Below are 18,258 nucleotides of genomic sequence, written 5' to 3'. Positions count from 1 at the left end.
TTTTTCACCTTTTACCCTACCAAATCTCAAAAGTTTAATTTCTGTCCTGCAGGTCCACGTGGTTTCCAGGATATTTCCTCCTTTCCCAGAAGTGCCCTCTATGTCATACCCCGTGGGGTGACCTTTATCACCACCCATGGGCTTTGGGACACCCCTACCTTCTCTAAACTGGGGTCCTCTGGGACCTCACCTTCCTCCTCCACCATGTGGAAAGATGATATGACCAGTATGAGTTGACTTATAAAGCACGTTTTGTCTTTTACTTGTTATGTGTTTGGAGAAATTGCAGTGATGGCACCACAGGGCTTTCAGGTCTGCCTGAGTGAGGACGTTGTAATGTTCTTCACGTTTCTCAGGACATGCATGAAATGGGTACTCATTTCCACATAGTGAGCTGGGCAACACGTGTCTCTGATAGAGAAGGAAAGAGGCCTTATACATGCTGACAGACATAGCACTCAGAGCTTGTACAGAGACCATGTGCTGGGCTCTCTGAGGGATGAAACACACCACTAACATACTTTCTAGCGAGTTGAGACCTGAGCTGTTCACAGCTGCTTGATTAGTTACAAAAACACCTGAACCAGGGCCCTGTAAACCTTCCTCAAGAGACAGGATCAGATCTCCCTCTTGTCCTCAAGGGTCACCCGAGGTACATGAAAAACGCTCTGTCCCTGGTAAGGGACCCGAGTGTGAATGAGTTGAATATAATGAAACATGTGGTGGATGGTTTGTTTTTCTTCCACACAGCCTATGCAAGTCAGAATCAACCTCCATCCACGTCCATCCTTTATGAGACCTAAGACGTGATGCAGCTCCCATGGGAAATATCAGGTGTGTCTCTACCAAGGATGCAGAGAAAGACAAGGTAAATTCTGTTGCCCTTTTCAGTTGCAATGCTTTCTGGAAACTTTTATCTGGCATTGTCTGGTTTTCTTTGTCCTCTGGTGTCTTTACTGTTTGATTTACATCCTCACAAGCCTCCAGGCTTCTCCGATGTAACATCATCATGTTAGCTAGTGCCTCTGAACGCCACAGGTACATGGAGGCTGAGGACCACGTGGCTTTCACTTAGTGTTCGTGGAAATAACTTGAGGAGGATGACACTTCACTGCACCCTCAAGTCTTCTGGAGCATCTGACTCCTTCCACACCTTCTTTACACGGTATTATCCTGATTATTTTCATTTTTTCCTATTTCAGTGTAGGCCATGAATTTGTTCAGAATGTCTTCTATGAGCCTCGTGACTGGAATAGATAAAAACTCTTTCCAACATTATATTGTGTGCTTTGGGCAGTGCTGAGGGTTCTTAGAAAAATTTCAGAATTCATTACTGGTCCTTCTGTGTTGGTAAATGTATGAGAGAGAATTTCTCCAGTTGTCCCCTAGGTGGAAATACTCTGAATTTTCAGAAGTGGCACGTGTAATAAAAAATGTATGTGGAGCTGCAGTCGTGAAGGGAGAGAATCAGTGATTACCTGCAGGGCCAATACCTCACAGAGTTCTTCAGTTGTGTTTATATGAGCAGGTTCTCTTGTGTCCTGGGAGCAGTTGTAATTGGTACTTTGTCTCATGATGCCATATGGGAGTTTTGCACCTGAAATTGAGACATGTTTCTGTTCATTCTTTTATGTAGAATTTCTACCTCTCTTTTACAATGGGACAAAATAGCTCTGCAACTCATATTGTATTTAAAAGCTGAATTACCTGTGAATTAAGATAAACATACTTGAGACCAATGACTATGCACAGGTAATGTGTTTCCCTCAGAAAACACATTTCCAGGCCCCCTGCAGGGCTCCAGGAATCCCCATCTCCTCAGAGGTCTCTGTGGCCTTGCACAGAAGATGTGTCAGGGAGGGAAGCAGAGTGAGGACAGGCATGGGATGGCAGGTAGAGCTTTGACCTTGGGGTGGCCCTGGATCTCTGTGTGGTTCTGGTCATTTCTTTCATTCCTTCATGTTCTGTCTGTTTTCAATGTGCAAATAAAAAGTCTGCAGATCTGGTGGAAGAGGACACCAGAGGGGTCCTGGTCACAGATGCCTGCCTGTCTGGAATACGCTTCTTTATTAGGCTGGCATTACTGCCATCAATCTTCTAGAATAGGACTCCTTGGCTTTCTGCATTTGTAAACATGGGCAGTGACGTGTGGTGACAGTAGTTTTTTTGTGGCATCTGGTACTTTCAGGCTATGGGTGGGACCTCATGGAAGGGTAGAGTTTTCTGACACTGATGCTCTGTTCTACTAGAACCCATGAATGAACAAGGGGCCAGGTGCTGACACCTGCTTCATTGTGTTTCAGCTCCTGTGGGCGTTCTGCTTCTGTCTGTCATACCAACACACCTGTCACTTCTGTAGGTCCCTACAGATGCAAGAGGACCTCCTTCTTTCCCAGGTCCACCCCCCACAGATACCCTTTATCACTGTTCATGGGCTCTGTGGGATATCTCCAGCTCCTTGATGGTGGGACAGGACCCACCACCTCCACCTCGACTATTTGTGAGATGAACTGAACTGTATGAGTTGACATGTTCAGCATGTTCATCTTCTATGTTGTTGAGTTTTTGAGAAGATGTAGAGATTGCCTCACATGCTTTGTAATGCAAGGGTGCTGCTGGATGAGGACACTGTTAAGATTCCTCAAGTTTCTCAGGACATACATAGGTTGGGCTGTGTCATTTCCATTACTGAGCTGGGCTGCATATATCCTTTGTGGAGAAGGAAAGAGTCTTTTAATAGAAAAGCAGGCATATCAGTTCTGCAGATGTGCCCAGTACACAGTCCATGTCCCTGGCTCTGTGAAAGATGAGGCAAACCCTTACCATCAGGGGCTTCAACTGTCCTAATGGGGAGAGAGCCACGTGCATTAAATTACATGGAGCTTCTGGTCTACAATAATGGCAGCTCCAGTAATGGGTCCTCAAGTACAAGAGACGGAGACATGAATCTCATGGAAATGAATTGGAGACTGTGCATGAGAAGGGAGATCTGAGATGGTGCAGAGGGGAGGGTGTTGGACTCAGTGAGATGAAGTTGGAGGCCATTTGTGGCAGGGCCCACAACCTGGGCAGGGAGAGTGAGCGCAGAGTGACATCCACACAGAGCTGCTGTATGGGTTCAAGAATAGTTCATGCAGGTATCATCTCTGAAATGTCATTGTGACCAAAGTGAAACTAGTTCATTATCTAAATAAAGACTGTTGTTTCCCTTGGAGGTTCTCCTGAAGGTTCTGGATCCTTGTGAAAGAATGCCCTGGAGATTTGTAGTTTTCCTTGGTTCTTATGGGATGCTTGTCTGCCTAAGTTTGTGTGCCTCTGTGAGACTAAATGTGATGAAAGGTTGTAGATTAGCTGTGTGGCTTCCTTGGCCTTCAGCCTGAATCAGACTCTCAGCAGGGAATTCAGGGTTGACCAGGAAACGCCCCTCTTGGAATCTTGTCACCGCACCCCTGAACCTCCTGTCATGACCCTGCATGAAGGTTTGCATCTCTGAAACTTCCCTCACAATTTCCAGAGGCACTGCCTGTGATCCGGCTATCTCAGCCCTAATGCCAGCTCTCAGTGAGGCCATCTCAGAGCCTCAGCATTGTAATCTGAGAAGCAGGAACAAGGTTGGTCTCTGAGGTCAGTGAGATGAAGAGGTGGTTAAGCACATAAGGAATTTGTAAAATGTATGGGATGAGTGGGCATTCACCCTTCTCAGGGTGGAAATGAATGTATCTGCACACAGAAGATCATCAACAGATGTTCATTCAGTTTCATGAAACTAAGGGTATAATGCCTGAGGTTGGGAGATTGGCAATTCCTGTTTCCAAAGATACAACAACGACCCCTGTGTTTTTTCTATTAAAATTCAGGTCCTACTTTACAAAGAAGGAAAAGATAAATATGATAATGTGTATATTCAGGCATCTACATCTAAGATCTGAGGTAGACACACAAATGCAGCCACACAAATATGTGCTCATCCAAGGCCACAGATATATTGTAGAAGACAAAATGCATAGAGGAGAACAGAAGATCCCTTTGCAATAATTCAAAATCACTTTGACGTAGAGGGCAATCCGTTTGAAATTTGAAGAGGACAATGAACCATTACAAACCAGATATGGTTATTATATATTTAGAGATGGTGTCTAATCTGCCCCTTGGTCTGAATGCTTTCCTTACCCACCCTGTCCACTCCACTTTGTCCTTCCTAATGTCCCTTAATACACTTGTCACAGTTGTGTTTCTGTGTCAGCATCTGCTTCCAGGAAAATCAACACTCATTCCCCATCAAGTGTACACTTTGGGGTTCCTGTATACCAGTTAGCCAATGCATAGTATGTACAGGATTGGTGGAAGAAGACAGATCATTCTTTGGAGTTGTAATGCCTGGAAGGGACCTATAGTTCCATCTGAGGAGTTGGATACATCCTTTAGGGAGATCTGGTGGTGGTTGTTATATCTGTAGATAGATACTCATGAGCACACGGCGTGCGTGCTAGTTGATGGGGTTTGTGCTGATGAGGAGGGCAGGTATCTGTCTCCAGGAAAGGGTCTCTTCTGATGGTGAGGAATGGATTCAGGAGACCAGTAAGGAGGCCCTGCATTAACTCAGCTCTTGTGCCCTTGTGCACCTTACCAGCTGCCCCCAATAGCACCAATCCAAGTCGTCTCCAAGGGGGCAAATGGCGTAGCTTTTGTGGTGAGTCACATGATGTCCCACAAAGCTTCTCCTATTGCCTTATTGAGGGATGGGGAGGGCAGAGCTCCATGGTCTGAGATAGGTTCCTTGGACACCACCCAGGAGAGTTGTGTGTAAGCATATGGCTCCTTCTACATCGGCCAAACCAATCCACTTTGCCCCAGGGACCCTGAACACTGTGAGCCCCTTTTTCCTCCCAGCTTAGGGAAGCAGCCAGCCCTCCAGAAGCTTTTGGGTCATGGCTGGGCCACCAAGGGTAAATGTCTGGGTGTCTACATGCTGCCAGCATTGTTCTAGCAAATGTCAACATGAGCAGCTGCTGTACAGGGGAGTCTCCTCCATTGTGATCAGGGCCTGGGACAAAACAAGACATGAGAGAGGGAGAGACAGGAGTACCCTGTGCTACTGGACAGGACTGCATGCACAGAGCAGATATCCTGAAGCCTGGGGAGAGGTGGAGAAAGAGACAGGCAGGCAGGGAGAGAGACATTGAATTTGTGATAGGGGAATTGGGCAAGTCCTAGAGAGTGAAAGGAAGAAATAGAGAGAGAGAGATGTGGTTAGAGAGAAACAGAGACAAAGAGGAAGTACAAGGAGAAAGTAGAGACCTGGTCCAGGAATGTGGATGGGGTGAGATGGGCCAGGGGAGAGGGGATGTATGAAGTGTCTCTGAGTGCTGGGGCAGAAATGGCAGGTATCATGGGCATCAGTGTTGTGTGACTCCAAGACTCCAACATCCCTGGGGCCAAGCTTTGCAGAGGCTATTGCATTTGAAAATATGGGTATCCCTCATTTCTCCTGGAATTGTGGGGGCACAGCCTCATGTTCTGTCATGGAGAGAGATGTCTTGAGGGAGAGTGTGCTGTGCTTTGGCAGGTAAACACCAGAGCCTGCCCTGTGGGGAGGGGACCCGGACCCATCTCCCTCACTGCCCCAGGCCCTGTTGGATTTCCCTGCTGCTCCCTACCAGCTGGTATTCCTCATGTTCTGAGCCCAGGCATCAGGCATTGTGTTGTCCCCAGGTCCAGCAGTCTGGACCTGGCAGAGTTGAACTGCTGATATTGATAAAAAGTATTTGACAATAAGGTCCATATTCTCCCTCTGGAACTAGCGGTGTGCATCAAGATCATGGGTTTCTATCCTGCTGTCCACTGCCAAATTGAGGATGCCAGATGGTAGGTGAACCTTTTAAAACACCATAGTCTTGTCTTACATCAAATTCAAAGACATTTTCTTGTCCCAGCTTTCTTTTAATTTGAAGAGATGGCAATTAGTAATTGAAGGCATAATGGTCCTATAGGAATTTGACCTATATGACTGATGGACATTACTTCATACATCTGTATCCCTAAAGCACATTTCATTGGAAATATTAGCCAAGGATATATACTATAAATTCATAACAGATGTGTAGCTCCCTGTAAGTTGCATTCTGACCCTGTCACATATGTGTCATCAAAGATATTATTAGTGACTATTCAGATAAGCTCTCAACATCAAGATGGTGATGTTAGAGAATCTAGTATAAATGGAATTTCACAGATTCTAAATTAGGAATGATTTTTTAAAATTTATAATGATTCTGTTTTTCTTTTTTGGAGAAAGCCCGAGGGAGGGAGGGGGGAGAGAGCAGGAGACACCGAATCTGGGGCAAGCTCCAGGCTCTGAGCTGTCAGGACAGAACCTGATGCAGGGCTCAACCTCATGGACTTCAAAATCGTGACCTGAGGGGAAGTTGGACGCTTAACTAAGCCACCCAAGCGCCCCAGGAATGATAGTTTATTGGCAAAAAAAAGATAAAGATAGCATAAAGGATGTCGACCTTTAATTGAAATATTCTTCACACATTTGTTGTATTAGTTTTAGGCATACATTGTAGTCATTCCATATGTCTATAAATTATGTTGTACTTCAGCACAAGTGTAGCTATCCTGTGAAAGCATGCAACAATATTATTACAGGATTGACTCTATTCCATTGGCTGTCTCTTGTATCCCTAGGACTCATTCGTTCCATAGCTGGAAGCAGTTATCTCTCTCTCAAAGGTGTCAATTCTTTATCTAACCTAAATACTCTGGTGGTAAAAACAATTACCTCTTGTTCAGCATGTGTAAATTGGCGGTCTATTTTTCTGTGGACATTGCTTAAAACATTACAAATGATGTCATTATGTTAATAAATTCGGTTTCATTCTTCACTCACAAGAAAGGAGAAGGAAAAGATTTCTTTGTGCCCTAGGCCCTGTCACTAAGACCCTTCCCAATGTGGAGAACAGGCGGAGTTGCCCAGAGCACCTTCAGTCCCTCAGCTGAGCAACCAGGGCCTTCAACATTGCAGGAATTCTCATGGTAGTCAGCAGAGAGAGCTCAAGCACCACAGACCTGGAGGGGCGGGTTCCTCTGCCTAGGCAGTGATGGCCAGCAGAGGGCGCACCATCGGCTTTTCTGACCCAGGGCACTTCAGAGCAGGAAGGGCTTTGATTGCTCCCAGAGGACTCAGGGCCTCTACCGCTGTCTCAGGACAGAGAGCAGAGCTGCGTTTCCAGCGGGTTCCTCCGCCCGCCCCAGGGGAGACCTTGGGCGCTTTGAATCAACTTGGCATCTCCTGAGTCGCCAGAGAGAAGCTGCCTTGTTGTACTGAGTGCTGAGGAGGGGACGCTGGGTGGCTTCCCTGGGCAAGCTGGTTGCTAAGCAGCACAGGCCCTTGCATTTTCTGGGCTGTTCCCATGTTTCATTCCTCCCCTTCCCGGACAGTATTTGAACAAGACGTATTTTACTAAAGGTCTCGTGGATTGCGGGGTCCCACGACATCACCTCATCGATGCAGTCGATGGTTTGTTCCAGATTCAGACTTGTTTCCGGGAAGAAACCCTGACAAATTCAGAAGAGCGGGAGCTGCATTCCATTAGGACGTGAATACACGAAATGTTCGTCTCAGGACCTTTTAGAAGAATGAACTGGGACTCACTTTCCGAGTCCTGCTGGAACCAGAGACCGAGGTAAGGGCACAAACTTTCCCCCACATCATACATGCTTTAAAAAAAAAAAAAATTATGGTTATTTTTCCAACCTAATGAAGTGATTGAAAACTACAGAAAACCTGGTAGGTAGGTGTCTTAACCTTATGTTATCTTTTACTTCAAATTGTACTTAGTAAACATACAGTGTAATATTAGTTTCAGGTGTACAATACAGAGCAACACTTCCACCCGTCACCTGGTGCTCATCCCAGGTGCACTTCTTAATCCCCAGCTGCTGTTTCACCCATTCCCCCAACTCACTGTGGAACCCCTCAGTTTGTTTTCTGGTTAAGAGTCTGTTTGTTTGTCACTGTCTCCTCCCCCCCAACCCCCACCCTTTGCTTTGTTTCATTTCCATGTGTTAGTGAAATCATCTGGTATTTGCGTTTCTCTGACAGGCTTATTTCACCCAGCATAACATTCTCTCACTCCATCCACCTCGTGGAAAATGACAAGATTTCATGTTTTTACGGCTAAATAATATTACATTCCATATACTACATCTCAGTTTATTCATCAGTTGATGGATGCTTGGTCAGTTTCCTTAATTTGGCTATTGTAGAAAATGCTGCTGTAAACATCTAGGTGCATGTATCCCTTTGAAGAATTATTTTTGTATTCTTTGTGTAAATACCTCGTAGTGAAATTGCTGGATCGTAACATAGTTCTATTTCCATTTATTTTTTTGACGAATCTCCATGATGTTTTGCAGAGTGGCTGCACCAGTTTGCATTCCTTCCCACAATGCAAGAGGGTTTCTCTTTCCCCACATCCTTGTCAACAGCTGCTGTTTCATCATTCATTGATTTTAGTCATTCTCACAGATGTGATGTGTTATCTCATTATACTATTGAATTGTATTTCCCTGAAGATGAGTAATGCTGAGCATCTTTTCATGTGTCTCTTGGCTATGTTTATGTCTTCCTTGGGAAAATGTCCATTTGTGTCATCTGCCCATTTTTAATTGGATTTCTCATTTTTTGGGTGCTGTATAACTTTATATATTTTGGACAGTAACCCTTTATCAAATGTCATTTACAAACCTTATTCTGTAGGCGTTTTAGTTTTGTTGATTATTTCCTTTGTGACAGAAGCTTTTTATTTTTATGAAGTCCCATTATTTTTGCTTGTGTTTCCCTTACCTCAGGAGATATATCTACAAAGATGTTTGTACAGCCAATGTCAAATAAGATACTGCCTGTGTTAGGTATCCTCTGGGATTTTTATGGTTTCAGGTTTCACACATAGTTCTTTATTCATGTTGGATTTATTTTTGTGTATGTTGTAAGAAAGTGGTCCGTTTGTGTTTTTGTTTTGTTTTGCAGCTTGCTGTCTACTTTTTGCAAAACCATGTGTTGAAGAGACTTTTTTTTTAAGTTTATGTATTTACTTTTGAGAGAGAGAGAGAGAACATGCAGAAGAGGGGCAGAGAGAAATGGAGAGAGAGAATCCCATGCATGCTCTGCACTGCCCTGAGATCATGATCTGAGCTGAATCCACAATCACACACTTTGGAGCCACACATGTGTCCCAAGAGTATCTTTTTTTCCCCATTGGATATCCTTTCCTGCTTTGTTGAGAATTAATTGACCATATATGTGTGAGTTCATGTCTGGGTTTCCATTCTATTGATCTCTGCGTCTGTGTTGTTGTTGTTGTTGGTGGTGGTGGTGGTTGCCAGTACCATACTGTTCTGTTCAGTACAGCTTTGTAATATAACCTAAAATCTAGAAGCGTGATGTCTCCAGCTTTAGTTTTGGTCTTCAATTTCTTTTGGCTGCTGGGGTCTTTGTCATTCCATACAAATTTTGGGATTATTTGTTCTAGTTCTGTGACAAATGTTTTGTTTGTGTGATAGGGATTTCATTACATGTGTAGATTGTTTTGTGGAGTGTAGACCTTTTAACAGCATTTTGTTCTTCCTATCCGTGAACATGAAATGTATTTCCTTTTCTTTGTGTCCTCTTCCATTTCTTTCATCAGTGTTTCATAGCCTTTAGAGTACAGATCTTTTACCTCTTTGGTTAGGTTTATTCCAGGTATCTTGGGGTATTTGGTGCACCTGCCAATGGGATTGATCCCTTACTTTCTCTTTCTGTTAATTTATTATTCGTCTACAGAAATGCAATAGATTTATGTACATTGATTTCTGTATATTTTGATTTGATGAATTCATATATCAATTCTAACAATTTTGGGGGGAGTCTTTCATGTTTTTTATAGAAAGCATCATGTCATTTCCAAATAGTGAAAGTTCTATTTCTCCCTTGCCAATTTGGATGCCTCTTATTTCTTTTTGTTGTCTGATTGATGTGACTAGGACTTCTAGTACTATGTGGAATAACAGTGATGAGAGGGATCATCCCTGTCTTGTCCCTGACCTTGGAGGAAAAACTTTCAATTTTTCCCCATTGAGGATGAGATGAGCTGTGGGTTTTTCATAGATGACCTTTATTATGTGCAGGTAGGTTGAGTCCCAATCTACTTGCTAGGGGGTTTTTGTCGTGAATGGATGTGACATTTTGTCAAATCGTTTTCCTGCATGTCTTGAAAGCATCATATTGTTCTTATCCTTTCTTCTATTACTGTGGTGCATCATGTTGATTGATCTGTGAATGTGGAACCACGCTTGCAGCCCAGGAATATATCCCACTTGATTATGGTAAATGATTCAATTAATGTATTGTTGACTTTAATTTGAAGGTATTTTGATGTGAATTTATGCATACATACTCATCGGGGTATTGGTCTGTAGTTTTATTTAAAAAATTTTTAACATATTTAAAATATTTATTTACTTAGAGACATAGAGTACATAAAAGTGATGGAGGGGCAGAGAGACAGGGAGAGAGAGAATCCTGGCCATGCTCCACACTGTCAGCACAGGGTCCAACGTGGGACTCGAACCCATGCGCTGTAAGATAATGTCCTAATCCGAAATTAAGAGTTGGACACTAAACCGACTGAGCCACACAGGCGCCCCGGCAGTTTTCCTTTTTAGTGGAGGCTTTATCTGGTTTTGGTATCAGGGTAATGATGGCCTCAAGATGAATTTGTAAGTTTTCCTTCTTTTTTTATTTTTTGTAACAATTCAAGAAGAATACATATTATCTCTTCCTTAAATGGATGGTAGAATTCATTAGTGAAGCCATCTGGCCGTGAACTCGTGTTGGGGGGAAATTTTTTTATTACTGATTTGATTTCTTTTTGTTTTCAGATTTCATGTATCTTCCCATTTCAGTTTTGGTAGTTTGTGTGTTTATAGGAATTTGTCCATTTTTCTCAGGGTGTCCAATTTGTTGCATATAGTTGTTCATAATTTATCTTCTAACTGTATTTTTGTGGTGTGGACTGTTACTTCTCCTTTCTTATTTGTGATTTTATTTACTTGAGTCCTTTCCTTCTTCTTTGTGAAAAGTCTGCCTAGGAGGTTTTCATGTTGATTACTGTTCTCAAGAACCAGCCCCTGGTTTCATTGATTTGGTCTAGTGTCTTTTTGGTTTCTATATTCCTTATTTCTGCCTTAATCTCTATTATTTGCTTCCTTCGGCACTTCTTCTCATTCCTTTAGTTATAAATTAGGATTGTTTGGGATTTTTTTTGCTCTTTATGGTAGGCTTGTACTGCTGTATACTTCCATCATAGACTGCTTTTGCCGCATTCCAAATATTTTTACCAGTGTATTTTCATTTTCATTTGTTTCAGTGTATTTTCTCATTGATTTCCTGTTTGACCCATTCATTTGGTAGCATGTTATTTAACCTCCCTTTATTTGTGGCCTTTCCCCCTGTGTGTGTGTGTGTGTGTGTGTGTGTGTGTGTGTGTGTGTGGTTAACTTCAAGTTTCCTAGCTTTGTGGTCAGAAAAAATGCTTGGTCTGATCTCTGTCTTTGGGTACCTGTTGAGGCCTGATTTGTGACCTAGAATGTGATCAATTCTGGAGAATGCCCCATTTGCACTTAAAAAGAATGTGTACTCTGTCATTTTAGTATGGAGTGTTCTGAATATATCTGTTAAACCCATCTGGTCCAGTGTGTCATTCAAAGCCATTGTTTACTTGTTGATTTTCTGTTTACAGGTTCTGTCCATCGATGTGAGTGATGTGTTAAAGTCCTCTACTATCATTATATTATTGTAAATGAGTTCCTTTATGGTTGTTGTTAAATGTTTTATATACTTGGTGGTTGCATGTTGGGGGCATCAAAATTTACAATCATTGGATCTTCTTGTTTGGTTGTCCCCTTAATATGAGATAGTGTTCATCTTCATCTCTTGTTACAGCTTTATTTATTTTTTAAATTTAAGTCTTAGTTGACATACAGTGCATTCTCGGATTCGGGAGTAGAATTCAGTGATTCATCCCTTACATACAACACCCAGTGCTCATCGCAACAAGTGCTCTTCTTAATACAGGTCCCCCATCTAGCCCAGAGCCAACCCATCTCCCTCCATGAACCTTCACTTTTTTTTCTCTATCATTAAGAGACACATGTGGTTTGTTACCACTCTTCTCTTTGCCTTCCCCCTTCCCATGTTTTCATCTGTTTTGTTTCTTCAATTCCACATGAGTGAAATCATATATTTGTCTTTCTCTGATTGACACATTTCACTTAGCATAACACATTCTAGGTCCATCCACATTGTTGCAAATGGCAGGATTTCATTCTTTTTGAAGCTGAGACATATTTGATTGTATATACATATATATGTATATATGTATGTATGTATGAACATATATATATACACATACATATATATATACACATACATATATATATACACACATGCATATACATGAACACACAGACACACACATACACAGGCCCCACAACTTCTTTATACCTTCGTCACTTGATGGATACTTTGGCTTTCTCCATAATTTGGCTACTGTTGATAAAGCTGCTATAAATATTGGGTGCATGCAATTTTACTACTAGGTATTGACCTAAAGGGTACCAAACTACAGTCTCGATTTTAAAGTTTTTTTGCCCGATATAAGTATTGCTACTGGGTTTCTTTTGATATTATTGGCATGATAAATGTTTTTTTCATTCCCTCAATTTAAATCTGCAGGTGACTTAAGTCCAAATAAGGCTTTGTAGGCAGCACCTAGATAGGCCTTGTTTTGTTTGTTTGTTTCTTCTTTTCCTTTTCTTTTCTTTTCTTTTTGTTTTTTTTTGTCCATTCTGACCCCCTATCCAATGTCTTTTGATTGGAGCATTTAGTCGATTTACATTAGAGTAATTATTGATAGGTATATATTTAGTGCCCTACTAGTTGTTTTGCCATTGTATCTTGATGTTTTCTCTGATCCTTTCATGTCTGTAACAATTTTGGTCTTTCATTTCCACTCAAAGAGTCTGATTTAAATATTCTTTTCTTTTGACTGGCAGTACATTTGTTTACTTATTTTTAATATTCTTTTTTAAAATTTAAGCCCAAGTTAGTTACCTTATAGTGGAATACAGTTTCAGGATTAGAATTTAGTGATCCATCAATTACAAAATATATCCAGTACTCATCTCAAGTGCTGTCCCTATTGCCCGTCACCCATTTAGCCCATATGCCTATTCAGTAATCCTCCAGGAACTCTGACCTTCTTCCCTCTATTTAACGGTGTCTTATCCTTTGACTCCATCTCTGTTTGTATCTTATTTTTTCTTTCCTTTCACTACGTTCTTCAGTGTTATGAATTCTCTCATCTGTGGAATTTAATATGATGTGTGTCTTTCTCTGACATATTTTGCTTATCATAATAAAGTCCAGTTCACTCCATGTTGTTGCAAATAGCAAGATTTCACTCCTTTTGATCGCCGAGTAATATTCTGTTGTATGAATATACCACATCTTCTTTATCCATTCATCTGTCAATGGTCATTTGGCCTCTTTGCATAATGTAGCTATTGTTGATAATGCTGCTACAAACATTGGAGTGCATGTGCCACTTCGAGTCAGCATTAGTGCATCCTTTGTGTAAATACCTAGTAGTGCAATTGCTGGGTCCTAGTGCAGTTCTATTTTTGGTTTTTGTGACGAATCTCCATACTATTTTCCAGAGTGGCTACACCATTTTGCATTCCCACCAGCATTGCAAAGCTTTCCCTTTGCATCCTTGCCAACATCTGTCGTTCCCTGAGATGTTAATTTTAGCCATTCTGATAGGCGTGAGGGGATATCTCATTGTGGTTTTGATGTGTATTTCACTTATGAGGAATGAGGTTGAGCATCTTTTCACGTGTGACCAATCTGGATGTCCTGTTTGTTAAAGTGTCTCTTCATGTCTTTTGCCCATTTCTTCACTGGATTATTTGGTTTTTGGGTGTTGAGTGTGATAAGTTCTTGATAGATTTTGGATACTAACCCTTTATCTGATACGTCACCTGCAAATATCTTCTCCCATTCCATTAAGTTGCCTTTTAGTTTTCCTGATTGTGTCCTGTGCTGTGCAGAAGCTTTTTATCTTGAGGTCCCAATAGTTTATTTTGGTTTTTATTGCCCTTGCTTCTGGAGAAATGACAAGAAAGAAGTTGTTGCGGTCAGGATCAAAGAGGTAGGTTTTCTGTTTTCTCCTCTAGGATTTTGATGGTTTCCTGTCTTACATTTAGATCTTTCATCCATTTTGAGGTGTGTGTGTGTGTGTGTGTGTGTGTGTGTGTGAGAGAGAGAGAGAGAGAGAGAGAGAGAGAGAGAGCAGTTTAAGAACATAGTCCAGGTTCATACTTCTCACTGTCCAGTTTTTCCAGTACCATTTGCTGAAGAGACTCTTCTTTTTCCTTTGGATATTCTTTCCTGCTTTGTGAAAGATTATTCAGCCATATGTTTGAGGCTCCATTTCTGGGTTCCCTATTCTGGTCCTTTGATCTATGTGTCCGTTTTTGTGCCCATACCATACTGTCTTGATGATTGTGGCTTTCTAATGCACCATAAAGTCCAGAATTGTAATGTCTCCATCTTTGTTTTTCTTTTTCAACATTACTTTGGCTCTTTGGGGTCTTTTCTGGTTCCATACAATTTTAGGATTGTTGTCTCTAGCTCTGTGAAAAATGTTGGTGTTATTTTGATAGGAATTGCATTGAATTTGTCTATTGCTTTGGGTAGTATTGACATTTTAACAATATTTGTTCTTCTAATCCATGTGCATGGGATTTTTTTTTCATTTCTTTGTGTCTTCTTCAACTTCTTTTATAGACGTTGTATGGTTCTTTTAATTTTTTTTTTTAATTTTTTTTTCAACGTTTATTTATTTTTGGGACAGAGAGAGACAGAGCATGAACGGGGGAGGGGCAGAGAGAGAGGGAGACACAGAATCGGAAACAGGCTCCAGGCTCTGAGCCATCAGCCCAGAGCCCGAGGCGGGGCTCAAACTCACGGACCGCGAGATTGTGACCTGGCTGAAGTCGGACGCTTAACCGACTGCGCCACCCAGGCGCCCCTGGTTCTTTTAAAATTTTTTTAATGTTTATTTATTTTTGAGAGAGAGAGAGTGAGGGAACAAATGAGAGTGCACGACCAGGGGAGGGGCAGAGAGAGAGAGGGAGACACAGACTCTGAGGCAGGTTCCAGACTCTGAGCTGTCAGCACAGTGCCCGTTGAGGGACTCAGTCCCACAAATGCAGGATCATGTCCAGAACCGAAGTCGGCACTTAACTGACTGAGACACCCAGGAGACCCTCTATTGTTTTAACTGTACTGATCTTTTCTCTCTTTGGTTGGGTTTATCCCTGGGTATTTTATGGTTTTCAGCGCAGTTATAAATGACATTAATTCCTTGATTTCTCTTTCTGTTGATTCATTACTGGTGTATAGAAATGCAATCAACTTCTGTATATTGATTTTATATTCTGAGACTTTCCTGAATTCCTGTATCATTTCTAGAAGTTTTTTGGTGGAGTTGTTTGGATTTTCCACAGAGAGTATCGTGTCTGTGAGCAGGGAAAGATTGACTCCTCCTTGCCAACTTGGACACCTTGTATTCTTTTTGAGGTCTGATTGCTAAGGCTAGGACTTCCAACAGTATGGTGAATAACAGTGCTGAGAGTGGACATCCCTGTCGTGTTCCTGACGCTAGGGGGAAAGTTGTCAGTTTTTCGCCATTGAAGATGATATTAGCTGTGGGACTTTCGTATCTGGATATTCTCATGTTGAAGCACGATACTTCTATCCCTCCTTTCATGAGGTTTTTTTTTTTCTTCAGCAAGAAAGGATGCTGCTGCATTTTGTCAAATGTTTATTCTGCATCTATTGAGAGGATCATGTGGTTGTTATCCTTTCTTTTATCAATGTGATGTATCACATCAGTTGATTTGCAGATATTGAATCTATTGTGCATCCCAGGAATAAAATCCACCTTGTTGTGCTGAACAATCCTTTTTATGTATTGTTGGATCCGGTTTGCTACTTTTTGTTGAGAATTTTTGCATCCAGGTTCATCAGGGAAATTGGTCTATAGTTTTCCTTTCTGGTGGTGTCTTTGTCCAGTTTGGACTCAAGGCCATGCTGGCCTCATAGAATGAGTTTGGAAGTGTTCCTTCCATTTCTCTGGCCATGACCTTATCTTGTTCTTTCATTTGGGATGCATTCCTCTTGTCTTGGCATTTTGGTTGAGTATTTGCCTTCTCTGTTACCAAAGCTCATTATGTTACCTGCCTCTGAGATGAATGGCTTTATGAAGAGGAGATCATCTAGTGTCCAAGGCCTGGCACATCAGGGATTGTCTTTGGTGTGTGTTGCATGCACTGTTTTGTGTTCTGGCTGCACTATCCTTCAAGCCAGTTGTATGAGCAATGTATGGTCCTTGGCCAGAATGTGGTGAGACTTATCTAGGTCTGCTCCGATCTGCTTGTTAAATGAGACTTGAAACGATTGCCACTAGAAGTGAAGCATAACTGTCTGGTCAAGAGAGGTGGTCTGGTCATGGGCTTCCACTGGTGTTCTGGGGAATGGGCCAGCTCCATTGGGACTGAGGCAAGCTTCAATGACCTAGGCCAGTCTCGCCAGAACACAGGAAGTTGGGGTTGGTGTAAGCAGCTTAGGCACCCAGTGTGGGGATTGCCTTGTTTCCAGCAAATGGCTCTGTGTTTTTTTGCTGGGGAGGGTGTGTGTGTGCAGAGCAGGGAAATGGCGCCACACAGCTCCTCTGTCCTAGCTCTTTGTCCCCTCATTGTGAACACTGCTTCTCAGGGATGTTCTTCACGATGAGTGTATAATCTCCCCAGTGTGTGCACCAGGCGTTGTACAGATCACTGTTTCAATGCTATCTGCCTGCAATTTGTTGACTGCCTTCTCTTCAGGAGTAGGCCAGTGCCATCATGGCTGTATCCCAGCCAAGACTGCTAACCTTTGAAACGCCACATTCTCGGGGTGCCTGGATGGCTTGGTTAAGTGTCTGACTCTTGATCCTGGCTCAGATCATGACCTCTTGGTTGTGGGATTCTCTCTTTCCCTGTTGTCTTGCCCCTCCCTTGCATGTGCTCTCTTTGTCTCTAACTTGAATAAACTTAAAAAAAAATAGTGGCATGGAATACCTTATTTAGGCAAGACTGCCTCTCTGAGGGGAATGGCAGGGATCTATCAGTTAAATTTCCAGTACTGACTAGGAAATTCTTTGCTGAATGGTTAAAGGTTACATTCCTGCAGGAATGAAATTAGGTTTAGTGACATGTGGCCTTAACGTAAGTAACTCCATGATGGGCCTGTGATTTTTCTTAACATTCCAAACCCAAATTTTTACACATACATTTTTTCATTAAATGTATAGCCCTAAATAATATTTTAGCCATCTACTGCCGGCCCAAAGATCATATCCTGTGAAACTGTGACCATCTCCTAATCATAGGTGAAGATCAACTCTGTGGCTCTAAGATCTTTGTGGCTCTAAGTTACTTTGATCTATGTTACTAAGATCTTTGTGAGTATAGGTTACTGCTGGCCTTTTGAAGTCTTTGACGCAGGGACCCCCAGCCAGGTTGCTGACCCATCACTTAGGCACAGAAGCACCCTTTCCAAGTCACCCCGCCCTAAAGCGTTGTCTTTCCCTCTTGTACTTCTGGGACTTACCCTTTGGCAAGTCACATATCCTCATGCAAACATGTCAAATGTGGACCAGAGAAAGCTGCTTGCCTGTGACTCCCCCTTCATGGTCACATCTTATCCTTCTGAAACCCTTTGAACTCCCTATCGTTCTTCCAGTCTTTGAATATGTCTTTGATTTGGAAATATTTGATTCTCTTGTATTCCTGCTAAAAATACGTGAAAATATTAAAGCAAGGGTTCTTTATACTAAGTGAGCCAGTCACAATGCTTCATCTGGGCGCGTGTATGTTTTTATTTTTGACAATGTTCAGGCATGATGTGACGTACATCCTGTAAAATCTGAGTATCATTCATTATCTAGCATAACCACCTTTATGGAAAGCCATTCAATGACATGCTCGTTCAAGATCAGAAAAACACTTAATTTACATACCACATAATAGAGTGGTGTATACATACATTATCTTAAAATATGTAAAGTAGATGTTTCTATGAAGTGTTTATCATGCATTCAGTTT

This window comes from Prionailurus bengalensis, chromosome E2 (assembly GCF_016509475.1).
Source record: "Prionailurus bengalensis isolate Pbe53 chromosome E2, Fcat_Pben_1.1_paternal_pri, whole genome shotgun sequence".
In the NCBI taxonomy this organism is placed as follows: Eukaryota; Metazoa; Chordata; class Mammalia; order Carnivora; family Felidae; genus Prionailurus; species Prionailurus bengalensis.
This window is presented reverse-complemented; position numbering follows the sequence as displayed.